General features: G+C 39.5%; 1 non-coding gene across 1 annotated transcript; it reads right to left on the minus strand.

Annotated features, from left to right (window-relative positions):
• Positions 1-2,437: 2,437 nt before the first annotated feature.
• Positions 2,438-2,544, minus strand: LOC129403788 (U6 spliceosomal RNA). Its single transcript, XR_008629449.1, has one exon. It is a non-coding gene; the product is annotated as a U6 spliceosomal RNA (small nuclear RNA).
• Positions 2,545-4,931: the final 2,387 nt, after the last annotated feature.

Raw genomic sequence — 4,931 nt, forward strand, 5'->3', positions numbered from 1 at the left:
AGAAATTCTGTGACAATAGGTAGGAATTGTAGAAAATAGGACATATGTATCAGATGCTGCTAATTCCTCCTGTTTATATATTTGACTTTAAATCCTAAATACTAATTAAAGAATACCTTGAGAATTACTTATTTCCATTAGTAGAATTTTAGCATTTTCCAAATCAGTTAGATATGTATGTTGAAAGATATATAATTATTTTCCTCAGCTCCTGATCTGGTTATAAATGCTTATGGTTATAACTCTAAATCAAGCATAGAATCAGAAAATAAAAATTAATTGATAACAAATCTTAAAAAGTAATAAGATGAACACGATTTAGAATTGTTGAATTTTAAAAATGGCATTACATGCTGTTACTGGTCAGTTGCATTATTCATTTAAGTTGACATTTGCCCTGGATCTCAGAAAGAATCAGATTCTGGGTTGGCTTCTTAAAGAAACTCAAATAACAGTTGCAGACTCACACAGGCTTACAAACAAGCATTAGTCTTAAAATCCCTTGCAACAGGTCACGACATTTTTCTCTGCAAGTGCACTTATCAGCTGCCAGGGAAGAGAGCGGAATGAAGAAGTGCTTGCCTGCTGGCAGCGCCCACACTCTGATTTATGGATGCCACCAGATTGTGATGTTTAAGGTAGAATTTGGACCTGTGGAGCACAGTTAGGCTCAGTCAGCACCTCAGAATTTGGAAATTGGGGGAAAAAATCAAAGGAAAGAAAGGGAAAAGCTGGTACGTATTGTTTTATGTTTGGTGAAGGTAAGGGGAATATCTTTTATCACTGGTATAAACTGATTTGATCCATGAAGAAAATTCCAGAAGGAATTTTAAAATCTTGTCAAGATGTTAAAAGAGCATCCAGAGAGGACAGAGACAGACAGACAGACAGACAGACAGACAGACAGACAGACAGAAAATGAGAGAACAGAGGTTAAGGTGCTTGCCTTGCCTTGCAGCTGATCCTGGTCCCATCCCTGGTACCACATGGTCCCTGAGCACCTCCAAGAGTACTTTGCAACACTGCAGTGTGTGGCCCAGACACCCCCCTGCCCCACCTCAAAGAAATATCAGAAAAGTATTTGAACACTGATTTAGTTCAAGGATCCAGTGATACAAATGTCATTTCTTGGACACTACCTGATGTTCTGGTTTGCAGCGCCCCTTTGGACACACGTGTTATGCACCTACTAACACAGAACAGCCCAGAGCAGTAAAACAGGTGCCAGCATTGGTGCCCTGCAGCACCAGAAGGAGCAACTGTGAACTGTGTGAGCACTGGAGATGCATTCAGCGGGGCCCAAGGACCATTGCAGACACAGACACCAAGTTAGAGCAATTGATTTTATACTCTCTTGTTAGAGCTTTGGGAAGGTTGCAGTTTTTCCTTGGTGAGTATGTGCATGTGGATTTTACAGGATCATCCACACAGAGACCCCTTGGCATGTGGTATGACAGTCTAGTGTGAAATGCTTTCTTACACCTGTGATCAGAGGAAATAGCTCCTGACCAGCATCTAGAGGAAGGCATAGCTGGACGTGCTTCTGCCTGGCATATGGGGAATGCCTATTCTTTTAATAATTCAACAAAGCACTTAACGAGTCAAAAAAGAACATATTAATGTTTCACAATCTTGTTTTGCTGAAAACATGTCCATTTAAAAAGTCAAGAAGAACGTGTTAATGTTTGACAGTGTTGTTTCAGTGAGAACTTGTCATCAATATCTAATGTACCTGAAAGAGAGAAGTTCGTATTCTTAGGGTTCTTATTTTTTTCACTTCATTATTATTCCATAGGCATGGCAGACACGATCCAGACTCTGTACTTGTTGTGCTTATGTGAATGCAGTTCACCTGTATTATTCAGGGTTCCCTTCAATTCAGTTCTCCCACTTTTCCTGTATTGAGGCATTTTGAAGCCTCTTCAGATGCTTTGTGCCACACAGCATTTGCTGTTACTAGGTTACTAGGTGCTGTTACCTTTGATACACAGCTGCCACACTAGCAATGAAATCAGAGGACTCAACTTTGTTATGGCACTGTCCAAGGAAAAGAATACATTCGATCAGCGTGTTCTAGATTTTCATTGAGGAAAAAGTATAAAATCATACTCACATGAACAATTCATTATACTTAAGACTTTATCTTCTGATCTTTGAAATACAAGGACCCAAGAACAACAGCGTGGTCTACATCAGTGCTGTATTCCAAAGCTGAAGACTCCACTGTTCAAAGGCAAAACTATGAATTCCGGCTAATGTTGGGCCATGAACATCAGTGGCATATAATGAGCCAAGAGTGTAATAAGAAAAGCTGATGCAGTGACAATAAAATGACATAGGAAACTCTGATTGAAATGACATTTCTATCTACAGATGACTTAATGTTTATAGATAATGAACTGTCCTTAAATGTTTTTTTAAATTATTTATTTTTAATAAAAATATGGAACGCTTCACGAATTTGCGTGTCATCCTTGCGCAGGGGCCATGCTAATCTTCTCTGTATCGTTCCAATTTTAGTATATGTGCTGCCAAAGTGAGCACTGTCCCTAAATGTTTTTAAACTTCAAGTTGCAATTCTAACCTTTTGGTGTCTTAAGGTGCCACTTGTAAAAGAGGCATAAATATTTATATTCACTCCATCCCTGAATCAAACTCAGATGAATATTTCAGATAATTAAATAGGAAAGGCAGATGAAGTTTGCCGACAGCGTCAGCGTTTTTTAGAAGCTAATATTAGTGACTCTGCCTTTCTGGCAGCTGCATGATGTCATATAGGGGTTTGGGTGTCTGGCATGAGGCCAGTGGAGCTTCAGGCAGAAACTGGGCATGGGTATGGTACAGCTCTGGTTACACGGGAAAGTATCCCTGGCTTGTTGTCTTTTTCCCCGGCACTGGAGTGATGTGCAAGGCCAATTGGATAAACACTGAGAAACGTTTTTCTAAATTATACTCTCTATCAAGGATTAAGAGAGATAGTTGCTTTTGAAAATGCCATATCCACGAGTCTGCATTTTTGAATTAAAGAAAAGAAGTTGTTATCTATTGGGACTTTAAAAAAAGACATAAAATTCTGATTAAAAACTTTTACTGCATGTCATTACTTAAATCAAAATTATGAAATTATTGATATGCCATAAAATGGAATGGGAGGTGATTTTATGGGATCAAAGGGAAAATTATTAACAATATTAAATATGACGTACGTTATTTCTATAGTGAGTCTTTTGACTTCCTGGCAATTCAGGTGTTTAGAAATGGAAAATGTTTATTTAGGTTATTCATTTGCTGTGTATTTGTTGCAAAAATGCACTGGGTTTCTATTCTTCCATTTGTGTAAAGGTTCTCTGAAGATGAGTAAGGTCACCGTTTTTCCGTTTTTCCTCTTGGGGCACCTTCCCAGAGGGGCTGTACACCAACAGGACTCCCTAGGCCTTGCAGGAGGCTGTGTTGTGGGGGCAGGGGGAACGAAAGCAGCCCAGCTGTGTACAGCCAGCCTCCACTTCAGCTCACCCCACTACCTCCCCACACTGGTTCTTTAAATTTCACAATCAATATCTCTATCAGAATCAAAATTGAGCATATAGGAAAAATCAATTCTTTTGAGAAATAGTGTCATGAATAAAAATCAGTTCCTCAAAATAAATTTGTATGTAATAAAATAACATGATGGTCAAGGGAATTTCTACTCCCCCACCAGAGAGAGAGCTACAACGAGGCCTTCCTTAAACCTTATTACATAAATATTTAAAGTTGAGGATTTTTTTAAGAGCTTTAAAAACATCGTATTTTAGCAAATAAAATATTGACTTGGCTCAAGGATGACAAAGACAGTGTGCTGTCAGTGGAATGACTGGAGGTGACCTTTCAATAGGAAGTTCAGGCGCTATCACAGGTCACTTTGAAACTCTGTTTGGATTCACTTCCTCTGAATAGTCTGATTAATGCCTAGATCATTTCTGAGTAGTGTTGAGAAGGAATAGCATGTGAAACTTGGGAAGAGAAGAAAGGAACTGGAATTATCTCAGGAGATTTTGCTCTAATGACCAGGTGATGAGTGCTGAGGCTGATGAAAGTGAGTCCAGTAGAAAGGTGACCAGACTCAGGAAATGAAAAACTCCTTTGGCCATGACTAGGAGCTGCCCATAGTATTATCAGATCTCTAGCTACAGTGAGAATCTCAGTCTGCTGCTGTGAATAGAATAGACGGGGACGTGAGAATCTGATGACTGTCCAGGAACAGAGGTCAGCCAGTATCATCAGTGAAATATGAGGCTCTAAGAAGCTCTCAGTCACCCAAACAAACCCATGCGTGAGTGTCATTTGAACCATTTTTAAGATTCAAGTTTCTGCAATATCTCTTAGATCTACTTTGGTGGTGGAGCTCAGGATTTGTCATTTTCTTTTATATCACGAGCATTAAAGGTTGAAACCCATTGATTTTATTGGGCAGTAAAACCCAAGGACAGAAATGAACAGGTCATGAAATATACAAGTTGCCAAGATGCCCAGAAGGTCACATCACACACAAAAGATGAAAGAGAAGAAGTGTTTAGTTCACTCAGGCAACAAAAGAACTGGGCAGTTCCTGCCGAATTCCCGCTAGCCAAGGGACAGTCAAACTGTTGAGGACCAAGGACTCAGAAGTAGAGGCAAGGGGAAGACCATTAACAATTTATTTTTCCAGAATTGTGCAATGGCAAAACAACTTCGAAAGGATATATGCAGGGCAGAAGATAGAGATAGTGACTTCTCACTTTTTCAAAGTGGGGCAGTGAAAGAGTCTTTTTGATCGGCCGTTTAAGATGTGTCCTTCCTGTCAATAAGGCGTCAAACAAACATGCATTTACCCAAGTTATCACTTTGATGCCTCCCAGTCCCACTCTGCAATTCCTGATTCATAACAGTGTGTGCATGTCTTCCTTTATTGT

This window comes from Sorex araneus, chromosome 3 (genome assembly GCF_027595985.1).
Source record: "Sorex araneus isolate mSorAra2 chromosome 3, mSorAra2.pri, whole genome shotgun sequence".
Classification (NCBI taxonomy): Eukaryota; Metazoa; Chordata; class Mammalia; order Eulipotyphla; family Soricidae; genus Sorex; species Sorex araneus.